Source organism: Malaclemys terrapin, chromosome 23, assembly GCF_027887155.1.
Source record: "Malaclemys terrapin pileata isolate rMalTer1 chromosome 23, rMalTer1.hap1, whole genome shotgun sequence".
Classification (NCBI taxonomy): domain Eukaryota; kingdom Metazoa; phylum Chordata; order Testudines; family Emydidae; genus Malaclemys; species Malaclemys terrapin.
This window is the reverse complement of record NC_071527.1, coordinates 9,260,838-9,286,218: the sequence shown is the minus strand read 5'-3', so window position 1 is coordinate 9,286,218 and position 25,381 is coordinate 9,260,838.

Here is a 25,381-nt window from a genome sequence, read left to right as displayed (position 1 = left end):
GGAATTAAAGTCAAGAAAGGTGGCTGTGCATCAGGGAGAAACACAAACAACTGTCAAACAGAATGGTCCCCCCAAAGATTAAACTGAAAATCCTGGGTTTAGCAGGCCGTTGATTTCACGGAGGGAGGGGAAGCAAATGAATACAGAAGAAATCTATTTTTTACATCTTAAGCAGGCAGCCGACGGTGCAGCATGACTGGAATGCGTTACTCTGCAGTACGACGACAACGGATACCAGTCGTAATATACCATCTTCTACCAAAAGGCAAGGGGCTGCTGCTGTGTAGCAATGCAGCCCCACGTCTGCCAGCCCCACATCTGCCAGCACCCAGATCGCCCTCGGCCTCTTCTGGGTGCTTAGCAGACAACACTGGGCAATTGGCAGAAAATAGCATACTACGACTGATAGCCATCATCATCGAGACAGTAGCATGTCTGCCCAGGTGCCCATGATTGACAGCCACTGCAGTACGACGACGATGGTTACCAATCGTAATATACCATCTTCTACCAAAAGGCAAGGGGCTGGTGCAATGCAGCCCTACGGCTGCCAGCCCCACGGCTATTAGTCATGCTACACCGTCTTCCGCCAAAAGGCAGTTAGCAGCTGCTGCTGTGTAGCAATGCAGTCCCACGTCTGCCGGCATCCAGAGGACATATGGTGACGGTGAGCTCAGCTGAGCTGAGCGGGCTCCATGCTTGCCGTGGTATGTTGTCTGCACAGGTAACCCAGGTAAAAAGGCGTGAATCTATTGTCTGCCGTTGCTGTGACGGAGGGGGAGGGGCCTGACGACATGTACCCAGAACCTCCCGCAACACTGTTTTGCATCATCCGGGCATTGGGATCTCAACCCAGAATTCCAATGGGCGGTGGAGACTGCAGGAACTGTGGGATAGCTGTGGGATAGCTACCCATAGTGCAATGCTTCGGAAGTCGACGCAAGCCTCGGTACTGTGGACGCGGTCCGCCGACTAGAGCACTTAGAGCATTTTATGTGGGGACACTGTATACAACAGATTTCTATAAAACCGGCTTCTACAAATTCGAACTAATTTCGTAGTGTAGACATACCCTTAGAGGAGAGGAAAGTGATCAGGAACAGTCAGCATGGATTCTCCAAGAGGAAGTCATGCCTGACTAACCTAATTGCCTTCTATGATGAGATAATTGGCTCTGTGGATGAGGGAAAGCAGTGGATGTGTTATTCCTTGACTTTACAAAGCTTTTGATATTGTCTCCCACAGTATTCTTGCCGCCAAATTAAAGAAGTATGGGCTGGATGAATGGACTGTAAGGTGGATAGAAAGCTGGCTAGATCGTCGGGCTCAACGGGTAGTGATCAATGGCTCCATGTCTAGTTGGCAGCCGGTTTCAAGCGGAGTGCCCCAAGGGTAGGTCCTGGTGCCAGTTTTGTTTAATATCTTTATTAATGATCTGGAGGATGGTGTGGACTGCACTCTCAGCAAGTTTGCAGATGACACTAAACTGGGAGGCGTGGTAGATACGCTGGAGGGTAGGGATCAGATACAGAGGGACCTAGACAAATTAGAGGATTGGGCCAAAAAAAACCTGATGAGGTTCAACAAGGACAAGTGCAGAGTCCTGCACTTAGGACGGAAGAATCCTATGCACTGCTACAGACTAGGGACCGAATGGCTAGGTAGCAGTTCTGCAGAAAAGGACCTAGGGGTCACAGTGAACGAGAAGCTGGATATGAGTCAACAGTGTACTCTTGTTGCCAAGAAGGCTAATGGCATTTTGGGCTGTATAAGTAGGGGCATTGCCAGCAACAAGGAAAGTGATCATTTCCCTTTATTCGACATTGGTGAGGTCTCATCTGGAGTACTGTGTCCAGTTTTGGGCCCCACAGTACAAGAAGGATGTGGAAATATTGTAAAGAGTCCAGCGGAGGGCAACAAAAATGATTAGGGGTCTGGAGCACATGACTTATGAGGAGAGGCTGAGGAAACTGGGATTGTTTAGTCTCCAGAAGAGAAGAATGAGGGGGGATTTGATAGCTGTTTTCAATTACCTGAAGGGGGGTTCCAAAGAGGATGGAGCTCGGCTGTTCTCAGTGGTGGCAGATGACAGAACAAGGAGCAATGGTCTCAAGTTGCAATGGGGGAGGTCCAGGTTGGATATTAGGAAACACTATTTCACTAGGAGGGTGGTGAATCACTGGAATGCGTTACCAAGGGAGGTGGGGGAATCTCCTTCCTTGGAGGTTTTTAAGGCCCGGCTTGACAAAGCCCTGGCTGGGATGTTTTAGTTGGGAATTAGTCCTGCTATGAGCAGGGAGTTGGACTAGATGACCTCCTGAGGTCCCTTCCAACCCTGATATTCTATGATTCTATGATTCTAAGTCACCTCTTACCCATCAATTCGTTGGTAATGTAAATAGATGGAACTTCTGTGGACTGTTGCCCTAAGGCAGGTTTTCTAGTCCTCCTAGAATCATAGACGTGTAGGGCTGGAAGGGACCTCAAGAGACCACCTAGCCCAGCGTCCTGAGCTGAGGCAGGGCCAAGGACACTTAGGCCATCCCCCAAATTGGTCTTGAAGCTCTTTTCTGAGCCCTTGAGTGATGCGAACGCGAAGCATTCCAATCCCATGAGCCAGCCACCCCTCATGAGAGCGGATCAGAAATCGAGAGATGGTTAAAAATAACAACCGTGGGGATTTTTGGTTTGGCTTTTGGGTTTTGTGTCTTTAGGGCTCACCTTCTTCAGCTTTTCACCCCTCCATTAAGGCTAGAAACTTATTTTCACAAAAATTGAAAGCCACAAGGCTCTTGTAATCACCTGAGTCCAGGAGTTGGGACTTTCCGAAAACTCCAAATATCAGGCACAGAGCTGGCCTCAGTCTGTCTGGTGGGGTGGGGGTGACTGTTCAGGTCCCACCTGATGCAACATCAGCTCCTGAGATAGGTGACCGTGCCAGCAGATAGGGGATCTTGGAGGACAACTACTGCATTGGTGGGGTGCAAAATAAACTTTATTAAGAAAATGCAAAAACAGGGAAAATTCAATAGTGAGGGGTACGGGGTTTGTTAAGGTAGACAATTGGGGAGGGGTTTTTTTTAGTAAATAGGATAGGGGGTTTCAATAGTGGGGTACAATACAGTGGGGTCCAATACAGTTGGTAACCAATTAACACTGAAGTATAAATGTAACAGGTAGCTAACAGTTCCTATGTAAAAGGTGTGTCACAGCAGCATATAACCAACTAACAGTTATGGGCAAAATCTGTTAAATAACCAACAACTCTAGGTAAAAATATGTCACAGTGGTGTAAATGTAAAATGTGAGGTGTGTTAGAGAGCAAAAGGGTAACCAATGGGGTTTTATGCTAGACTTCAGTAATACAATTGAGGTTTGGCAGCAGCAGGAGCGGGGTGAGCACATGGGAGAAGGGATTAAAAGAGAGAGAGAAAGGTAGTGGTAGAGGAGTGAGGTTGGGGGATGGGGAAGAGGAGCATGTGGTGGAGCAGAGACCAAAGGCAGAGGTGCTGCGGAGGGAGATTTAAACTCAGGGAGACACAGAGAGCAGACAGGCTGCAAGTTTAAACACCAGAGAGACTGCAACGAGTGACTGGGGAGCTTGGGGGGAGACACGGGCAAGCTCGGGGTGGGGGGTTAGGGCAGCGGGAAGACAGACTTAACCACAATTATACAGAACACAGTCAAATCTTATCTATGATCTAACTTAACCAAGACTACACAAATTAGCGAGTAACAGAACACAATGCAACAATTTTTTTAAACCTAACTTACAGAGCACAATACAAACAATTCTTTAAACCTAACTTAACCACAGCTATGCAAAACGAAATTGCAACTTATCTAGACTAAGAACCTGATTCTAATAGGTGCACCTTACACTATGCCGCTTCTTTGATCGGGAGGGGGAGCAGTTCCGGAGGGCAGAGTGGTGTGTGCCCAGGGTACAGCCCCGGGGGGGGGGGAGGGGGAGAGGAGTTAACTAGTGGTGGTTGCAGCAGTGGGGTGGCTGCAAGCCGGCAGCCCAGGATACAGTCCAGGAAGGCACAGCCTAGCAGCGGCACAGGCTTATTTCCAGCAGCAAAGGCGCTGCAGAGCAAGAAACAGATTACAGATACAGACCAAGGAGTTAGCTTGGGTCTGTCTTCTGGGGAAACAAGGCCAGCAGCTAGGACAGGGGGAATTTGCAAGAGGGAGTTCTTATCAATCCCCAGGACAGCAGCAAGCGCAGAGACAGGAACGGCAGTAGCATCGGAGGACTCGATTCTCTTACAATAATCAGGAGATCTCCAGGCACAAATTTTGTTGTTCGTGGGAGGGGAGTTTAAAAACGGGGGTACACTCAAAAACAAATGAGAGCGGGGAGAGGGCCCCCCAAAGACCCCTAGCTGATCAGACCAGGTGGCAAAGCAAGGACCTTCTCCGAGGTCTGATCAGAAAATGTCCGGCTTTAAAGGCAAACCGAGGCAGTTTCCCACCAGTACTTTTGATTGGCTCCTCTTGATACAGGGGAGGAGAGAAGGCAGGGAAAGGCTGCAGGTAAGCACAGGCATGCTGGGCATGTTTTGTGCCACAGGTATGACTCATATGCTTAATTAGTTGGCCACTTCAGGTCTTGCATTTCTGGGCAGCTCCCCCAACACCGAGCCCGGGTCTGAACAAAGGAACCAAACAAAGAAGCAAGAAGCCCCCTCCCTAGGCAGAGCAATGGCTCCAGTTGGGGTACGTCTATACTTACTTCCTGGTCCGGATGTAAGCGATCGATCTTCTGGGATCGATTTATTGCGTCTTGTCTAGACGCAATAAATCGATCCCGGATCAATCCCGGACATGCTTGCCGTCGACGCCGGTACTCCAGCTCAGCGAGAGGAGTACGCGGCATCGACGGGGGAGCCTGCCTGCAGCGTCTGGACCCGCAGTAAGTTCAGACTAAGGTACTTCGAATTTAGCTACGTTATTAACATAGCTGAATTTGCGTACCTTAGTCCGAAGTGGGGGGTTAGTGTGGACCAGGCCTTAGTCTGTACAAGCCATTCCTATGAATAGGGCTGTGACTTTAGTTAGCACAATGGCCGGGAGGGGCGGCCACACAGGACAAACAGAAAGGAGAGGGGGAAAAGGAATGCAGCAGGGGGACAGCTGTAACAGACGGTAGGAACCTAAGTCTGTCTCTTGGTCTATGTTACACGGGAGGTCACACTAGATAATCCTGTCTGCCCTTCAAATCCATGACTAGTTTAGCTGGGGGGGTGGAAGATGCAATTGTCTGCTAGAGCAGGGACCCAGCTGACTATTCAGCGTTGTGGACAATGTTGTGTTTTACAGGTAAGTGCACAGATACGTTCCTGGGGAGTCTCCTGGCTGTTGGTGTGGCAGTGTCATACGCAGCTAGCTAGTGCCCCGTGTGATACACGAAGCGTGCGGGATAACACAAAAGGCAAGGCCACACAATCAAGTGGTCTGGGGCTAGCTCGGCAGCCCTAGTCAATTCCCAGCTCTGACACAGGATACCTGGGCGACCTTGGGCAAGTCCCGTCGTTTCTCGTTTCTCTGTGCCTGAGTTCTGCAGCTAGAGAATAGGTCTCATAGTGCTGTCCTGCCTGCCAGGGGAGGTGAAGATTAACATTAAAGATTGCAAGGCACTCAGATGCTCTGGCCACAGGGACCAGGTAAGTACGTAAGACAGCTAGACAATAGTTGGACAGATTTTTATATCTAAGTAGGCCAGCTACGGTCTGCTGTTATTCAAAGGGTGTTACTAGCCACCGAGCATTCTGTCAGCAGGCAGTGGACCAATGCCAGGCAAAGCACGTTGGAAAGAATAGTTTGATTTACTCAGAGACGTTGCTGGGTCATAAATTAACTGTAATCTCTCAGATGACAGCTTTGTGCAGCTCAGTGAAGACTTCTCCTCAAGGCACAGCCACAGCCAGAGAAGCAAACAAGATGTTAGGCTGCCTAAGGGATAGGATGGAGAAGAATCCTGCCAATATTAGAATCATAGGATATCAGGGTTGGAAGGGACCTCAGGAGGTCATCTAGACCAACCCCCTGCTCAAAGCAGGACCAATCCCCACGGAAAGCCATGGTACAGATCAATGGCATGCCCTTCTTTGGAATGCAAACGGGTCACCGAAAGAGAGAGAGCAGAATAGAGGAGGCTAAAATATGGGCGACTAAAATAATATGGAGCCTCAAGAGACTTCCATATGAAGAAGAATGGGACTGGTTGGTTTAGCGAGGAAATGCATCCGAAGGGCATGGGCCCAAGGGACTGAACAGAGTAGCAAAGGGAGAGACAAAGTAGGTGAAGTAATATCTGTTACTGGACCAATGTCTGCTAGTGGAAAGTCCAAGATTTCAAGCTACACAGAGCTCTTCTTCAGGGCTGGGGAAGGAAGCAGCATGATGAAGAGCTCTGGGTGGCTCAGAACCTTGTACCTGCCACCAACAGAAGTTGGTCCAATAAAAGATACCTTGCCTCTCTCATACCCTGGGACCTACACAGCTACAACAACACTGCAAACAACTATCAAATAGCAAAGGTAGCTTGGTAGTTTTTCTTACCTTTTCATAACTCACTCATCACGGGGAATGAAATGGCAAGCAGCTAGAAGCTAATACTTTACACATGTAATAAACCAGCGGAACTCGCTGCCACATGACGTCATAGGAAGTTAAGAGCCTAGGAGGGATACAAGCCCTGCAGTTTCTGAGCATGAGGCACCCTTGCTCTGATGGGGACTAGGAAGGGACTTCTCCTCTGGGTAAGTAACTTGGAGATGCCCAGGAGTGGATAATCACAAAGCGTCTGGGGGTAGCAGAGAGCTCAGTGAGAATCTCCTCTGCATGGAGCTTTCCTAAGATCATTCCATCGGGGAAGGGGGGAACCCTCCTGCAGCATGACCAGTGGCTATGACCCAGGCTCATCTGCAGGAAGCCTCCTCATTGGTGGCCGGATCCTAGGGCTCCACAGCAGTGGTGCTGGCAGGGTCTTTCCAGCGGCCCTGGGGCCCCTCCCGAGCTAGTCACCAACCTTTGAGCAGAGCACCAGGGAGTCAGGGCAAGGGGAGGTGCCCTTGAGGGGAGATCTAATCCAGAGGGGTGGCTCTGTGCCCCACTGCAGGACACATGACCTAGCCCCCTTTCTTTTGGCTTATGAAGGGAGAGCTCCTGGAGCTGGAGGGAGGCCATGCTCATGAGTGTGCGACTCTGGCCCGACTGTGTGAACTCAACACCTTCTCACCCACAGGTCTGCAGGGGGGCTAGAACAATGTGTATAGTGGGGGGGCTGACAGCCACTGAACCAAACTGTAGACCCTGGTTATAATGGAAACCACTTCAAGCCAGGGGGGTGCAGGAGCACCCCTAGTTCCAGCACCTATGCAGGTCTGCTCCTGGGGCACTCGGAGTCGGAGCTGCTGGTGCCAGCAGCAAACCAGCCCTCGCTGCTTTCCCTTCCCCTCCAGCTTGCAGGAGTCAGCCCAGCACTGGGAGAGGGAGATGGCTCTTGTGCATCCTGACAGGAGTGTGTATGAAATCCCACCTGATTGCCCCTGTGCAAAGCAGCAGAAGCCTATGGGCAGGGCTTGGCCTGCAGCCCCTTTGTCCCCAGGCATACAGCCCAAGCCAGCAGGAGCAGGGTCCCACCCGGGGGTTGGGAAGCAGGAAAAAAAGCACCTCGTTTGCTCTGGCGTGGCTGAAGTACATCTGCAGGCGGCGCTGGGGCTGGGCTCTTGGCTGGAGGAGATGTGCTCCTGCTAGTTCAGCTCCAGCGCTGCAAACAGAGGACAGCAGCGCGTGGCGGGAGGGGCACAAACCCATCCGGACCCTGTGGGGATGTACTTGGGTGACTAGTCCAAGCTGGTGCCTGTGGTACTGTGGCTATGTCAGCGCGCTGGCCAAATGAGAGCTAGCATGTGTAGTGTCTCCCCAAGCTGGGCCTCACGCACCCAGCTCCAAACGTTGACCTAACCCGCGTGGCACAGAATGTGGGGCCCACGCACTCAGCCACCGGGAGTCGCTCCCCAGAGTGGGCTGAGAACCCCAATGTCCAAGCCTGATGAGTTCCCCCTGCCCCTTTGCTTACGGAGCTGGGGTGCTCCTGTGGAGGTGGAGGGGCTGGGGGGGACCCCCTAGAAGGGGCAGGGGTGTTAGACTCAGAGGGAGCTGGACAGCCGGCTTCTTCCTCCCTCCACTGCTCCTTTGTAACCTGCGCTCTGGAATTTGAAGTGGTGGGCTGGTGCCTCTGGCTTTGCACTTAAAAAGGGGAAGATCCCCCGGGCTGGAGCTGAGCTCGCACGGGGAGACATCTGGAGTTTGCTCAACACAAAAGCCAAGGTCTTCCAAAGGAGAAGGGAGTTTGGGAGCCTGACTTGAGACACCCCAAAGGGGCCTGATTGCAGCGAGTGCTGAGAACTCCCCCACCGCACCCCCAAGGATCAGGCCCCTTTCAGCTGTCTCCTGTTGGACCCCCTTGATTCTAACCACCCCAGATGCTGATCCTGCCCCTGGCCCTGTACAGGATGACCCCTGCAGTCAGTGCGTGCAGGGAGCCAGCAGGGATCCCGAGTAGAAAGTTTTGCTGAATTGTTTTGTCATGACCCAGCTGGTATCCCTTGGGTTCCCAACCCCAACTACTGGGCAGTATTAGCACGGTTTAGCTGTGTGTCATAGCCCCTGCACTGCTAACAACTGATGGATGTTCTTTAGCTGAGGAGGCAGGGGCCTGGGCTCAGGAGGATCTGATTTCTAAGCCCCGTGCTGCCATGGAGCTGTGAGCGGCTGCAGCACAGTCACACCGACTTGCACATGGGTTTGTCGCAAGAGGCAGAACTTGGGGAATAAAATGTTGTCATTAATCCCTATACTCAGTGCTTGCGTCTTCAAAGCAACGTGCAGGCACTGACCCTCCCGGCGCTGCTACACCTGTTTGTTACCTCCAGCCTCCTTAAGGCTGGTGAGGCTGCAGGGGCATCGTGTTGGAGGGCAAGAGGCATCAGCTCCCCTCTGCGAAGCCACGTGCAGGAGAATCTGCAGCCTCCGAGTATTATTAATAAGCACTTATGTAACGTCGTAGGTGTGCACGGTGCCTTCCGAGCTCACAGCTATGCCAGGAGCTGCTGTTTGCGGGAGGTGCAGTGCTGGGGGTCTCCGATCTGATGGGGACGCTCACAGCAGCACCCCCAGGGCAGAGTGAGAGGCAGTGTAAATCTCTACTGCATCACTTCACCCTGGTGCGAATAGCCACATGGCAGCGGGGAATTGAAGCCAGCAGCCTGCCCTGAGCTCCGCTTAGCTAGCTGCTTGCTTTTCCCAGGGGATTGTGGTCTGTTTGGTTTATTTGGGGAAGGGGTTTTCTGTTATCAGGGAGTGATAGGCCAGAAGCTGGGAATGGGCGACAGGGGATGGATCACTTGGTGATTGCCTGTTCTGTTCATTCCCTCTGGGGCACTTGGCATTGGCCACTGTCGGAAGACAGGCTACTGGGCTAGATGGACTTTTGGCCTGACCCAGTATGGCTGTTTTTCACATATATTACAGCAGCCCTTATAGAGCACTGTTCATCAGCAGCTCTAGGGCTGCTTTATGAAGCAGGTCAATAGCGTTATCCCCTTTTTACAGATGGGGAAACTGAGGCACAGGGCAGGAAAGTGATTTGCCCAGGGTCAACCATCAAACCAGTGTACAGTCAGGCCTAGAGCCCAGGTCTATTGAACCCCTGGCCTATCCACTAGGAAACACTGCCTCCTGTGCGCAGCTGAGAAACCTCCCCGGTGGAGCTGCAGAGCATATGCGTTTCAGCAGGGATTGTGAAAACGGTGCTGTTAGCTCTGGGCTTGACTTCGACATGATGGGGCAACCCCAACGTAAAACTCCCACCCCTGCGGCAACACCTGGGGCAGAGGCTCTGGGTGGGGGTAGGTCAGAAACCTCCAAGCTCTTAGCACCATCCCACACCAATGGTGCCCAGTGTGGGGCAGCATCCTTCTAGTTCGAAGATACCCGTCACGGCTCCCCGTTACCTGTCAGGCAAATGAAATTTCCATTGTGGCTTATGGCTTATGCTGCATTCTGGTCCCTTTCCCCAGCTCCTGCTGCGCATTGGCTTCTCCCAGCTGCTTTTCTTGAGCGCTGTGGGACATGGATCCGAGTCCTACCCTGGGAAGCCCTAGGAGACACTGAATTTATGGCAGAGAAGAGGGAGAACAGGCCAAGCCCCCTGATGTGGCAGCATTTTTAGCCATCTCTGGCCTCTCCTCCATGCTTCTGCCCACAGTGTGAATTTAGCTCCATGGCTCTTCTGCCTGGCTGTTTTCTTTGTGTGGCCCCTTCAAATCTCTAAGACCTCTGCAGCCTGTGGTGCCAGGCAGCCATGCTGGCAGGGCCGGCTCCAGCTTTTTTGCTGCCCCAACCGGCGGGGGGGAAAAAAAGAGAAAAAAGAAAAAGCTGATTAAGCTGCCACCGAAGTGCTGCCGAAGAAGAAGAGAGGGACCGAAGGACCTGCTGCCGAATTGCCGCCGCAGACCAGGACGTGCCGCCCCAGTAACGTACGGAGTGCCGCCCCTTTCTATTGGCGCCCCAGGCACCTGCTTCCTTCGGGTTCAGTCAGTGCACACAGGCAGGGCAGACCCACTGCAAGCCCGTCTGAGGTCCCACAGGCCAGGCCAGCATGCACCACGTCTGGCCGCACAATCTGATTTGTGACGGGGGAGGATTACAGGGCCTCGAAGCAGCTCCGACGGGACTTATTTGTCGGGCAGATTTCTTGCAGGAAGAGTGGGAGCTAATCTGGGTAATGAACGTGCTGCCAGACAAAGCCTCTCCACCAGCAGGGAGCACTGGAATCTCATTATTATTTAATAGCATGATTGATGAGCTCGAAAATAGAAGTGTGCATCAATCTAGACTAGTAACGAGGTTCTCACCTTTCATTCTGGTGCGTGCCGATGACGAGCCCCAGCACAAAGAGCTCTTTAGTGCTCCATGGAGGAGGAGGCAATGGGGAGGAAGGCTGCATGAGGCTGTTCCTTGAGCAGTGGCTAGAAGGTCCCAACAGGGTCATGGGGTGCAGATAACGAGCCCTGGGCGGCTGTGGAATCACACTGCTCTGCACCTCACATGTTTATTTGCACGTCCGACCAAGGCTGCTGCACGAGAATGGGTTTGGGGGTTCACTAGTGCCATTGGCTGCACGGCAATGGTGAACCAAGCCCTCAGCCTCTAGGATCTGTCGTCCGCGCTGAGAGTGAGATTTGCTTCCCCATCAGGCTCTGAGCAGAGCTGGAGGAGCGTGGAGATCCACTCCCTACCCCAAGCCCAACTCAAGCAGCATCCCCAGTCCATCACTCTGCAGTAACAGGCAAGGCCCCTCTGTGTTGCAGCTGCAATAGCCAAGAGGGAGGGCTCTGGGCTGAGCCCCTCACCTGGCATCTTGCTCTGAACTAGAGCTGATTAAAAAAATCCTGGCCTCAGGATCTGGCCCTTGTGCTGCTCCAGCAGCTTAAATAGGTGGAATAGGTAGGAATCCCTGCTGTGCCAGGGCCTTCCCTGCCTGTGCACCAGCCCTGGGCAGAGGGGACATGCTGGGGTGGGAAGAGGGCATAGCACTGCTGTCAACTGCTTCCCAGGGGCCCTAGGCAGCAGAGCATCATTTAGAGCAGCCCTGAGGCTGCTCTGACTGACACCAAGGGCCAGGCAGGTCCCCAGCTGCTCCAGAATGGTGCCTTAGAGCCACCCTGCCTCAGCCCCTGCCCCAGTCAAGGAGCAGACCAACTCTGACCAAGGGGTCCCTTCAGCCCAGTGCCCTGCATAGCTCAGAGCTGACACAGTCATCTCCCCAGGGGAAGCTCCATGACAAAGTGCCGTGGAGAAGGCAGTGTGGTTATGGCCTGGGCCTGGGACTCAGGACACCTGAGTTCAATGCTTGGGTCTGCCTCTGTCCTGCTGTGTGGCCTTGGCCAAGCTATTCAATGGCTCTGGGCCTCAGTCCCCATCTGTGAAATGGGGATGAGGTTCCCTCCTCTCCCCCAGCCTGTGGCTGTTCAGAGCCTGAGCTCCTCAGGGCACCGACTACCTCCCACTAGGGGCTCTTCCTTTCAATGTGGGGTGTATGTCTTTCCCTGGGCTTTGGTGCAGGCCCCATGTGTCTGTGCAGCTCCCAGCGGGACGGTCCCAAGTCTCAGGTGGCAGCTCTAGGAGATTAAAAATAAACGCTTTGGGCCAAAGCCTCATTTGGAGCCACACCAGCTGCCAGCTGACTCCAGCTAAGGGCCCTTGTTCTTTAACCAGTGTTGGTGGCAGGCACTGGCTTAGAGTCCTCTATGCGGCATGGGGCTGCACCAGCACCAGGGGATGCGCCTCTCCCTACTGCCCCCTGCTGGTTTGCCTGGGCTCTGACCTGCCGGGAGCAAGACAGAGCCATTTGGTACCAGTTGTGCTAGGGCGTTTCGGTGCTGCGTAAACCCAGCTACTGCCACTGCAATGAACCCTGCTGTTGGGCGGGGATGGCTGACCCATCTCTGCTCAGCTTTGAAAGACCTCACCTGCCCAGCGCACTAGGAACGAAGGGGCGGTAGATAAACTGAGTCCAGGCAGTTTTCTCTGGAAGGAGGCATTCGTATGAGATGTCGAGTTGAAGTCCTGTCTTCTCTGCAGCGTGGATCTGTTAAAGGTCCCACAGGACATTTGAGACTAGCTAGGCCAGGGGATGCTCTGATACCCGGAGCTTCCTTTCACCCACTGCTGGGCAGTGCTCTGGTGCTCTGCTGTGCTGCCCCCTAGAGCTGGCTGTAGTTTGCTGGTGCTGTGAGTATTTCTATTTGTAAAACACGCTGGAATCCTTCTGGGAGAAGGGCCCTTATCTCGACACCCAACCACTTGTGGCTGCTTGACTTAAGCCGTTCTTGACAAGGGCGCTGGGATTTTGGTGGCATCTGAAGGTAACAGGTGATGCTCCAAAATGACACATTAAAAGGTTAAGAGAAAAGCTTCTGTTGCGATTGTTTGAGAGGCTGAGGCATTCGTGGCTCTGCTGTGCTGGCAGGAATGGAAAATCTCCGGCCAGAAAATGACCAGATGCTGGAGCTGGTGGGGGAGGGGGAGGGGGACAGGCCAGGATCAGCCCCTCACACTAGGAAACAGAATGCTGGGAAATCCACTTCCTCTATCACCAGGTCCTGGGTGCGAGGTTGTGGGTTTCTGCTGCCCAGACTGAGCACCTGAGAGAGGGGCTGAGATGCGCCTCTGGGTCAGACCATTGGGCCACCCACTAAGGCATCTTGCCTCCTGCCACCTCGGAGCAGACCACTGGTCCCTCTAGTCCAGAACCCAGCCTCCAGCAGTGGCTGATGCCTGATGCTTCAGCAGAAGGTGGAAAGAAAGCCTCATCCTGTGTCTAGCCTCATCCTGTGTCTAGCCTCATCCAGTGTCTAGCCTGTATCTAGCCAGTGGCTTGCTGCTGTCCGGTTCCTCCCTGAGCCCTGCAGATGACTCACCTTGAGCTGACAGTCCCCTGCTCCTTGTCTTAGCTTCGGGCAGCTGCAGAGATCTGTACCGGCCTCAGATTTATCTGGAACCCCGAGTCTCCTGTTTCTGAGACACAAATAGCATCTCTAAGTGGAACAGTCACGTGTGTAACCAGGTAACCACATGCTGCCAAAGAGGGGAAAGGTTGCTGTCTGCTGGTATTGTCAGGTCAACGGACACCTGTTCAGCAGTGTGACAGCGAGAATCAGGCCAATTCTGCTTGAGGGAAGATGTAGGGGGAGGGATTGGAACTTTGACTTTGAAGTGGCAAGCTACCATTTCACTGTGTGCCCCCAGCCTCTGGTGAGTCATTCTCTGAGCTGGTCACGGGGAATCTGCTCTGCTATCTCCATTCCAATCTGCCAGGTACGGAGCATGCCATGCATGATGTGTGCAGAATGAAAGCCGAGGCTGTGTCTCAGAAGCCACACAAACTGCCTGTTCTCCCCTCCCCATCTCACTGTTCAGCTGAGCAGCACTGGGCCTCATTTCAGAGGAGAAGACGGGAATGTAAAAGAAATTCTCATAGAGGACAAAAAGAACAAACGAACGAATGAACGTTCTTTACCACCAAATCTTTCAATGCATCCTCTCTTCTTGTCAGCAGTAAGCAACGTTCCCCAGCTCTGTAGGACTGTCAGTCTTCCCGCTGAATGCTGCTCCCCTCCTGCCTGCTTTGTCTTATCTTTTATTTTACACAAAGACAAGATATCACAAACAAAAACTGCTTGAAAAGAGGAAACTCTGACTTCAAAGGCTGTGCTCCTGCTGCTCCAATTAGAGGGGAACCAGCCAAAGCCATCCCTGGCTAAGGAGGCACGAGAGAGACTTTGTGCTACCAGCACCGCTGCAACCCAGAGAGGGGTGCAACAGAGACATCTGTCCCTACTGAGCTCTTCGTAGGGCTGGTCCCCTAGGAGATCCCAAAGCACCCTGCACTTTAAATGCCAGACCCTCCTTCGCGCTGTGCTGTGCACTGGCGTGCCATCGTTCAGTGACCTCAGGAGCAAGTTTAGGACACAAAGTGAAGCCAAATACTACCATTAGCTGAAAGGAATTTGAGGTTGGCAGAATATCATTAAAGATGTAAGAATTTGGCCAAAGTGAATTCAGATTTTCTTTTTTATTTGAGGAGGGAATGTTGACATTTTTCTGTTCATAGACATTTTTGGACAATGTTTTATTGCTTTTCAAAAAAAGGACATTGTGCAAAAAAAAGTTGATTTTCTGAACATTTTGAAATTTTTCTTTTTAAACTTTTCCCCCTTTTTTCCTAATTTTTCAGCTTTTAGTTTCCATTTTTCACCCATTGCCAATTTTGTCCAAATGTTGATTTTTTACAAAAATGTTTTATTTCCAAATTTGGAGCTGTAGTATTTTGAAAGTGACAGTGTTTGGAAACCTCCCTTAACATTTCTGGATTCAAACAATAGTCTGAAGAAAACACAAAATCAAAACAAAAAACTGGCCCATTCTGAGTCACCGAAACTGCTTGCAAAACACTCAGAGAAACCAGCTGTAGTGCTGACCTGATTCTTCTTGGGGCAGATTCCCCATGTTCGCCACTGAAGTAGAAATGTGCAACTGACGGTTTTGCTGAGAAAGCTGGGGATGCCGTCTTGGTAATTGTTACTGATTATCTGTTAGAAAGAAGGGAAAATGGTCCTTCCATTCAGTTCTGAGCTGTTGCAAAGGACATTCTGTCAGATGAAGTGATCATAGCAGCGCTCACAAGCTAAACAGAGATAGGAGACCTGTAAGCAACAGTGAGCAGGGCTGGCTGTGCTCAGTAGGTGGATCAGTTCAGAGCCGGCACCCCCTGTTGCTGGAGTTACCATCTTTAAGATGAGACTTCAAACTAAGGGTGAGAACCCAACGGGTCAAATCCCCGTCTGGGTGAGTGTGTTCTGCCTCCCTACATTCCTCTGTGGTTTAACCTGGATCCTTCTGCAGATCCTGCCCTGATCTCACTACTACACTTCTCCTATCTCAGCATTTCTGCAGGGCTCATCACGGCATTGTTTAACTTGTGTGTTAAACAGCTACTGCATTAGATGACCTCTTAAGGTCCCTTCCAGTTCTATGATTCCACACAAGAGGTGACTGCATTTCAGGGCCAGTTCTATGTACGCAGCATACAACCTGACCCTGCAGTCCTTACACGGTCAAAACTCCCATTAACTTCAACAGGAATTTTGCCTGAATTAGGGCTGCTAGGAAGGTCAGGCACTAGATGTTATAACAGCTCTCACTGCATGTCATGGACATGACACCGCTTAGGTAGGTAGCTCTTTGGGCTGGGACCATCTTTTCCTTCCGTATTTGTACAGCATCTGGCATCATGGGTCCTAGGCCATGGCTGGGGCTGCTCGGTGCTGTTACAACACACATAATAAATAATGATAATACATGGAGCTGCTCTCTATAGAGTTGAGTACCTGCCCCCAGCACAGAGCAAGGCTGGCTTTGCCACATCTGAGCCAGAAAGCGGCGTAGCCAGCTAATCAGGCTTCTCATAGGCTCATAGGCTTTAAGGTCAGAAGGGACCATCATGAATATCTAGTCTGACCTCCTGCACATTGCAGGTCATAGAACCTCACCCTCCCACTCCTGTAATGAACCCTGAACCTCTGGCTGAGTTACTGACATCCTCAAATCAGGATGTAAAGCCTTCAAGTTACAGAGAATCCACCATTTACTCTAGTTCAACCAACAAGTGATCCAAGCCCCATGCTGCAGAGGAAAGTGAAAACCCTCCAGGGTCTCTGCCAATCTGACGTGGGGGGAAATTCCTTCCCAACCCCAAATCTGGTGATTGGTTAGACATAGGCAAGACCCACCAGCCAAACACCTGAGAAAGAATTCTCCATAGTAACTCAGAGCCCTCCCCATCACTGGCCACTGGGGATATTTGCTGCTAGCAGTCCCAGATCAGCTACATGCCATCATAGGCAGTCCCATCATCCCATCCCCTCCAGAAACTTCTCAAGCTCAGTCTTGAAGCCAGTTCTGTTTTTTGCCCCCACGGCTCCCCTTGGGAGGCTGTTCCAGAACTTCCCTCTTCTGCTGGTTAGAAACCTTCATTTAATTTCAAACCTAAACTTGTTGATGGCCAATTTATAGCCATTGGCACTTGAATAACTCCTCTCCCTCCCTGGTATTTATCCCTCTGATGTATTTATAAAGAGCAATATCTCCCCTCAGCCATCGTTTGATTAGGCTGAACAAGCCAAGCTCTTTGAGACTCCTTCACAAGGTAGATTTTCCATTCCTCAAATCATCCTTGTAGCCCTTCTCTGCTCCTGTTCCAGTTTGAATTCATCTTTCTTAAACATGGGAGACCAGAACTGCACACAGTATTCCAGATGAGGTCTCACCAGTGCCTTGTATAATGGTACTAACACGTCCCTGTCTCTACTGGAAATACCTCACCTGATGCATCCTAGGACTGCATTAGCCTTTTTCACGGCCTCATCACATTGGCAGCTCACAGTCATCCTGTGATCAACCAAAACACCCAGGTCTTTCTCCTTGTCTGTCACTTCCAACTGATACATCCCCAGCTTACAGCAAAACTTCTTGTTAGTCCCCAAATGCAGGACCTTGCACTTTGCACTATTAAATTTCATCCCATTTCTATTACTTCAGTTTTCAAGGTCATCCAGATCTTCTTGTGTGATATTCCAGTCCTCCTCCATATTGGCAATACCTACCAGCTTTGTTAACCCGCACATTTTATTAGTGCACACCCACTTTTTGTGCCAAGGTCATTAATAAAAATGTTAAATAAGACTGACTGAGGAAGTCCACTAGTAACCTCCCTCCAGCCTGACAGTTCATCTTTCAGTATGACCCACTGTAGACTCCCCTTTCACCAGTTCCTTATCCAGCTTTCAATTCTCATATTAACCCCGTCTTCTCCAATTTAACTACTCATTTGCCATGTGGAATGCCTTACTGAAATCCAGGTAGATTAAATCTACTGCATTTCCTTTGTCTAAAAAAATCAGTTCTCTTCTCAAAAAAGGAGATCAGGTTGGTCTGGCGTGATCTACCTTTTGTAAAACTGTGAGGTATTTTATCCCATTTACCTCTATGTCCTTAACTTCCTCTTTCAAAATTTGTTCTAAGACCTTACATACAACTGAGGTCAAAGTAAAAGGCCTGTAGTTTCCCAGATCACTTTTTCCCCCTTCCTTAAAAATAGGAACTATATTAGCAATTCTCCAGTCATAAGATTACAGATTCATTAAAAATCCTTGCTACTGGGCTTGCAATTTCATGTGCCAGTTTTTTTAATATTCTTGGATGGAGATTATCTGGGCCCCTCGATTTAGTTCCATTAAGCTGTTTAAGTTTGACTCCCACCTCAGATGTGGTAATTTCTATTTCCATATTGTCGTTCCCATCACCCACCTTGCCACTGCCCCTAAGCTCCTCATTACCCTTATTAAAATTGGAGGCAAAGCATTCGTTTAGGCCTTGGGTTATGCCTAGGTTATCTTTAATCTCCACCCCATCCTCAGTGCTTAGCAGCTCCACTTCTTTCCTTGTTTTCTTATTATTTATTTGGCTAATTTCTTTTGCAAGGTCCAGCTCTGCTTGCCTTTTGGCAGGTCTCACTTCTCCCCTGCACTTTCTGACCCCCCCAGAGGTAGCTTTCCTTGTTGATCCTTCCCATCTTCCAATCCTTGTAGGCTTTCTGCTTTCTCTTAATCACCTGTTTGAGATGCTTGTTCATCCAGCTTGGTGTGCAGCCCTTCCCTAGAGGTTTGCTCTTGTGTGACACACCATGCACCAGCTCCATTCACCAGACTCTGCCCCACTCCTGCTCCAGAGGCTGAGCAGCGTCTCCTGTTGCTCTTTCCCTATGCCTAGCACCCGCTGCGTGTGCTGACAGATGCTGAGCCTGCCCTGCCCGGATCCCTGCTGTTCCCTGTCTTGGCAGAGGCATGTCAAGTCAAACTGAACCTGTCAGAAAGTCCAGGTGATGCATGTTGTTTTATGCGAATCCATTAACCTTTGTTCCAGCTGGCAGGGGAGCAGGTCTCCCAGAGCGGAGCTCACTGCGTTACTGATGCGTTGGCTGCAAGTCTTGGCTGCTTCTCTAGAGAGTTCAGTTGCTCACACTTAGCCTGTGTTGCTCCTATAAAGCCCTGAGACCATAATGTTTGTGGGGGATGCTGTCAAATAGCGCAGGCTCCAAGTCTGAGCTCACTCCCCGTGTCTGAGGCTATGCCCTGTCCTGCCTTTGCATAGCTCTGCCACCTTCAATCTGTTTAAACTCTGGCTCCCTTTAAAGGCCATACTCACACCTGAGCTAACTCTGCTAACTTCAATCCATCCCTCAGCTTTTCCTCGCACAGTGTGCGTAAGGGCCTGATTCACTATTGTCCTGGGCAGTCAACTGGCAGCCCCCAATAGTCAAATATCATGACTGCCTCTCCTACCCCCCCACACAAAATCATGAGATTGGCATAAATGTCCTGAGATCGTAGGACGCCAGGAGCTGGGGCGTTAAGAAAAATATCACGGACTTTGCACATTTCAATCCGTGCATTGTGGGTGTGAAATGCTAATGTCACAGCTCTGGTGGGGCTCCCCCTGCTGGCAGCTCACCAGATTGCTGTGAGGAGCTCCAGGCACTAGAACCCCATGTGCTCTAAGCAGACTCCAGCCCTGACTCCTCCCTTGGCCTCTCTTGCACATTTCCTGGGCACTGACTCTTCAGCCCGCCTGCTGTAGGCCCCCAGGACCAGCGCTGACCCACAGCGTACCCTAGTAGCTTAAAGGCCCCCTCTCCCAGAATCCCACCGAGGGTATGAGCCTTCTGCTTCACCCCCTCAAGGGGCTGCAGGGCAGCTGTAGTGCAGCCAGGCATGATGCACAGACACCTGACACATTATTGCTCTTTACTTAATCACATGAAAAATACCCAACTCTAGAAAAAATAATAAACCCTGCACACATTTCCCTGCCTGGGTTTCCTCCCCCTCTAGGGCATTCTTTGGGCTGGGGCCAGCGTCCTTTGGACCCAGCCATAATTCTGCTCCAGTGCATGGCTTGTGTTCTGCAACGTGGAGCATCTTCCCTTGGGCAGGATGACCGTGGCCAGTCGGTCCCCTTCTTCCTCCTGCCCAGCCTCCCTGTGTGTCTCCCCTGTCGCAGCTCCACAGAGTCTGTGCTATCACCCAGATGCGAAACAGTCCCTTGGGAGCCCCATTCTGTGTGCCCATCCCCCAAGGGGCCCCACTCCTCCTTCAGGGTAGGCCACGTGGCCTCACCACCTCCAAGACTGAGCCTCTGGTCTTCAGCCTGCCTGCTTCACCCCATGCGTCGAACTGAGATGGACGCCTGATTAGAGACTTAGACACCCCTCAGGGAGCAATGCACCACAGCGAAGATTTGCAGGGACCCCTGGTGGTCTTTTCAATACAGAGCAGGGTTTATTAGTCACCTGGAACCCAGCATCGGGAGTCCTCAAGTTACCAGAGAGTAATAAAGGTTAAAGCATAGTCCTCCATCTGGCCAAGCCAGCACCATCCCCCAGTCAAGCTGCACTGTCTCTGCCCCTTGGTCAGTGAGGTGAGAGCCCTGGGTGTCTCCAACGGGCAGCTCTTAACCCAGCCACCTGACACCGTTCCCTTTGTTACGGAGCTGGGGCCTTTGCTGCGCTTTCCTGCCCAGAGAAGGAGGGGGAATCTTCTTGGCTGCTGTTTACCAGGTGTGATTGTTCTGGACATTGGGGTTTCCATCGTCCTCTCAGGTTTTCCATTGATATGGGTCCACCTGGGCCTGTCCTTTAATGACCCATTTATTCCCCCCAGACAGCAACCTGAGACAAACTCCCAGGTCTCCTGTTCTACCCCCAAGAGCAGATTTAAGCAGTTCAGTCCCAATGCAAAGTACAGGGGGAAACTGAAGCATTCATAGGATTCATAAAAATATTACTAAAAATCTCCCCTCCCCTTTTCGTGGTGGTAACCTGTGTTTTTGCCCTGGTTTTTGTAACTTTCCACTTCCCCCCCTCCTTTCAGACAGAGGAGGAAGTATCTTTTCCCTGCATAAGCAAACCCCTTTAGCATACCTATTGTCCAGTCAAAGTACAGTCATTAAAGTTAAGTACTTCCCATTCTCAAAAGTCCCTGAGTTGGGGGTGCAGGTCTGGTGGATAAACATGGAGTCAGAGGCTTTCCATGATCCAGCAATGTCAACCCTTCCTAATACAGGAACTCCTCACTTAACATTGTAGTTATGTTCCTGAAAAATGCGACTTTAAGCAGAACGATGTTAAACTAATCCAATTTCTCCATAAGAATTAATGTAAATGAGGGTGTTACACACACACACACACACACACACACACAGAGTATAAGGTTTAAACAAACAATTTAATACTGGTACACAGTGATGATGATTGTGAAGCTTGGTTGAGGTGGAGGAGTCAGAGGGTGGGATATTTCCCAGGGAATGCCTTACTGCTAAATGAACTAGCAATTGACTGAGCCCTCAAGGGTTAACTCTCACACTCTACAAGGCAGCAGTAAAGGAGGGAGGGCAAACAGAGACAGAGACACACACCCTGTGTGTGCGAGAAAACATGTGCATTTCCCCTTTAAGTAGCTGACCTCAGGCTTAAGTACACTGCCTTGTTAATTAAATCAGCTTGCTGAGACCTGAGACCGCAGCTACTGCCTAGAAGCTCCCTCCGTTGTGTGTCCCCCCTGCTCTATGGAAGATGGGGTAAGCGGGGTGCAGGAGCAGGGCAGAGGGGGAAACACCCTGACATTAGCCCCCTTCTTTCCCCCTCCCCCCATACAGCAAGCAGGAGTCTCTGGGAGCAGCTCCAAGGCAGAGGGCAGGAGCAGCACATGGCAGTGGGGGGAGGGACAGCTGCTGCACAGGGAACTTAGGGGAGTGGGGAGCTGATGCAGGGGCTGCCGGTCCACCCTGGTTCCAACCACCCACCAGCTAGCTGCAACAGGCTGCTATTCCTGCAAGCAGTGGACAAAACAGGCGGCTGCCAAATGACTAGAAGGGAGCATTTCACAACTTTAAATGAGCATGTTCCCTAATTGGTCGGCAACTTAACATTGAAACAACGTTAACCGGGATGACTTTAAGTGAGGAGTTCCTGTATCCACCAGATCTCTGTGGCACAGCTTTCTGAAATCTGAAATTGGGCATGTGAAAACAAGAGTGGACAAATATATAGGAAACAGGCCATTAAACTTAGAAGTGGTCATTAGAGAGACAAGGTGGCTGAGGTAATAGCTTTATTGGACCAACTTCTGTTGGTGAGAGAGACCAGCTTTCGAGCTTACAAAGAGCTCTTCTTCAGAAGAAGTGAATGGTAAGAGAAGGGTTGGAAGACCCAAAACTAGATGGATGATTGTCATGCAGCTGCAGAGTTTCCGAGGAATTGCTTCAAGACATACAGGAATGGAGAAGAAGGCCTCAAAGAGCTGACCCCATAGTGAGGGGAGCAAAGGTAGAAGAGAAGGAAGACAGATTTCTGAAATCACCCCAGCTCCCAAATTAGAAAACACTTTGCCCTGGGGTCAATGGGAGCAGAAGATCCAGGGCAAGGGCGGGTCTACCCCAAAGATGCTGCTGTCTAATGCCGTCTAATGGTTCAGAGCTCGCTAAGGAATCTGGAGTTTGACAGGAAGCTGAAGAGAGAGGTCTGGTCAGTGTCTGGGCAAGGCTTGTGGTGGGGAGAGAATTCCAGTATTTCAGTGCCTCAGGCCAGGTCTGTCAAAGTGATGAGTGATTGGGAGGGTTGGGGGGAAGCAGGGCCAGCTCTAGCATTTTTGCCGCCCCAAGCAGCGCAAAAAAAAAAAAAAAAAGCCGCGATTGCAGCGGCAACTCTACCGCTGCTTCATTCTACGGCAGCAATTCGGCGGCAGGTCCTTTGCTCCCAAAGGGAGTGACGGCCCCACCGCCGAATTGCCGCCAAAAGGGCCGGACATGCCGCCCCCCTCTTCATTGGCCGCCCCAGGCACCTGCTTGCTAGGCTGGTGCCTGGAGCCGGCCCTGGGGGGGAGGCTCTGTCTGTGGGAGCCCAACCTGAGATACCCTTGAAGGGGCTGACAAGCAGCCAGTGCTGAGCTCCTGCCCTGGAAATCCCATCAGGTCCCCCCAAATCACTCATTACCTCAGCAATGTTAGCCTTAGGCATTTTGTTAGGATTCAGAAGGCAGCTGCCAGTGTGAATAACAGCCTGTGCAGCACACAGCCTTTGTACCGGTACAGCGGTGTCAGTTCCCATGAAGAATAATAACAACCCCTGCTCCTGCCAAGTGCTTTTCATCCATAACTCACACGCACGTTACACAGGAGGTAGGATCCACGCCCCCATTTCACAGGTGGGAAAATGTTGGGAGAGGATTTTTAACCAATATCATTACACTGAGACAAGCCCAGGGTCGATGAACTTAGACTAGGCTAAGGTTGGTGGTGCTGGATAATCAGCTGAACACGAGCTCCCAGTGCAACACTCTGTGGCCAAAAGAACAAATGCCATCCTGGGATGCAATAAACAGGGGAATCTCAAGTAGGAGCAGAGAGGCTATTTTACCTCTGTCTGTGGCATTGGTGCCACTGCTGCTGGAATCCTGTGTCCAGTTCTGGTGCCCACAACTCATGGAGGGTGTTGATCAATTGGAAGGTTCAGAGAAGAGCCGCAAGAATGATTAAAGAAAACCTGCCTTATAGTGAGAGACTCCAGAAGCTCAATCTATTTAGCTTAACAAAGAGGTGCCTATAGGTGCCTAAGTGGGGAACAGTATTTAATAATAGGCTCTGCAGTCTAGCAGAGAAAGGTTTAACACGATCCAGTGGCTGGAAGTTGAAGCTAGGCAAATTCAGCCTGGAAATAAGGTGTACATTTGTAATGGTGAGAGTAATTAACCACTGGAACGATTTACCAGTGTCGTGGTGCGTTCTCCAGCAGTGACCATTTTTCAATCAAAATTGGATGTTTTTCTTAAAGCTCTGCTCTGGGGATTCTTTTGGGGTCAGGGCCACGGGCTGTATTTTGCAGGAGGTCACAGTGGGCCCTTCTGGCCTTGGAATCTCTGATTCTACGAGCTCGGTGCGCCACAGCGGGTGGTCGAACAAACAGGTTTTACAGTGAGCTGGGATATAATACTGCAGATATTACTGGAATAGGGTGTTCTGCCCACCCCATCTCCAAAGTATAGAGCAGACCGTGAAGGGGATTAGAGGTCAGGCGAGGTTGACAAGGTTGGGGGTGTTTAGTTTAGAAAGGAAGCCAGGAGGAAGGGGGAGCAGGAGAATGTGGGGTGCAGAGAAGTCAGGTGCTCCCAATCCCTCTTTCTCATGGACATTGAACAAAACCAAAAGGCAACACATTTACAGCTGATCAGAGGGTCACATGATGCATAACTAACCTGCAGAACTACCCGCTCTGAGACAGCATGGAGGCCAGGCATTCAGCTGCACTCTAAAAAAGGACTGGATGTTTATAGGGAGAATGAGAACAGCCGTGTGACAAGATCGGAGGCTACAAACTCTCCCACTCCAGGGCATGAGACTGACATGAGTTGAGGGGAGTGGGCCATGGGAAGAAACTCTGCCCCTCCCTCCCCTTCTCTGCTAGGAGGTTTCTTGCACCTTCCTGTGAAGCAGGCAGTATCTGGCCACTGCCAGAGTAGAGACACTGGGCCTCCTGGATCTGCTCTGCTCTGGACTATGGTGCTCAAGGTTATGAACTGTCAAACCCATTCAGACCAGGGCCCATCTAGCCCGGTATCCCGTCTCTGATGGGCCAGCCCCAGCTGCTTCAGAGGAAGGTGCAAAAACTCCTGAACTGCCAGCTCTGGGATAAACTGCCTCCAAGGAAAATGCTTTCCTGCTCCCCCTGTTGTTCTGACACAGGAGGATTTCTAGCCCTTCCCAAACTCCTGCTACTTCTTAACCCTGGCTGTGATTATACTCTGGATAATCTCATTATCTGTATAAATGTCCAGGCCTTTTGGGAATCCTGATAAACTCTGGGCCTCAATGGAATCCCATGGCAGGGAGTTCCACAGGTTAATATGGGTTATGTGAAAAGATTTTTCCTTTTATCAGTTTTTCATGTGCTGCCTTTCACTTTGTGTCCCCTTGTTCCTGGAGGATGAGCTGAGGGAACAGCAGTTCCTGACTAGCTTGCTCTTAACAAGCCATTATTTGTATAACTTCACCATCAGCCCCCCCCATTCATTACTGCTCTCATATAGAGTCCTTCCAAAAGAGCTCACACTCTAAACAGAGAAAGCAAGAGTTAGCACCCCATTTTACCTCCTGGGGAAACTGAGGCACAGAGCAATTAGGTGACTTGACCGAGGCCACACAGGGAGCCTCTAGCAGAGCCAGGAACGGAATCCAACTCTTCTGGGTCCCAGGCCACAGCCTTGATCACAGAACCATCCTTCTCCACCTTTTGCCCTTGCTTCGGGGCTGGATGGAAGCACTGAAACACCCCTAGCAACGCTGTTGCTGTGATGCCTCTGCATCCTGCTGGGATGGAACAGGGAGCCCTGGAATCCTCTCAAGAGACCAAGCTGGGAAGAGATGTCCTGGTGACAAATTCCCTTCCCTGGTTTTTCTCTCTGGTTTACATCCTGCTCTGAAACCAACAGAGGAGCTGAACAATTCTTGTGCTGGCTCCTTCAGCCTCGTTTTGTGACAGACTCGAGGGGGCATGGACACTGGAGTCGTCTCTCAGCCCCCAGGCCCAGACAGTGCCTCTGGGGGAAGCTCGCTCAGTGGCTGCCTCTTTCTGGGAGCTAGGTATCGGACACCAGGGTATCGGCCAGCCTAGCCCCTCTCCCCACCACGGAGCGTA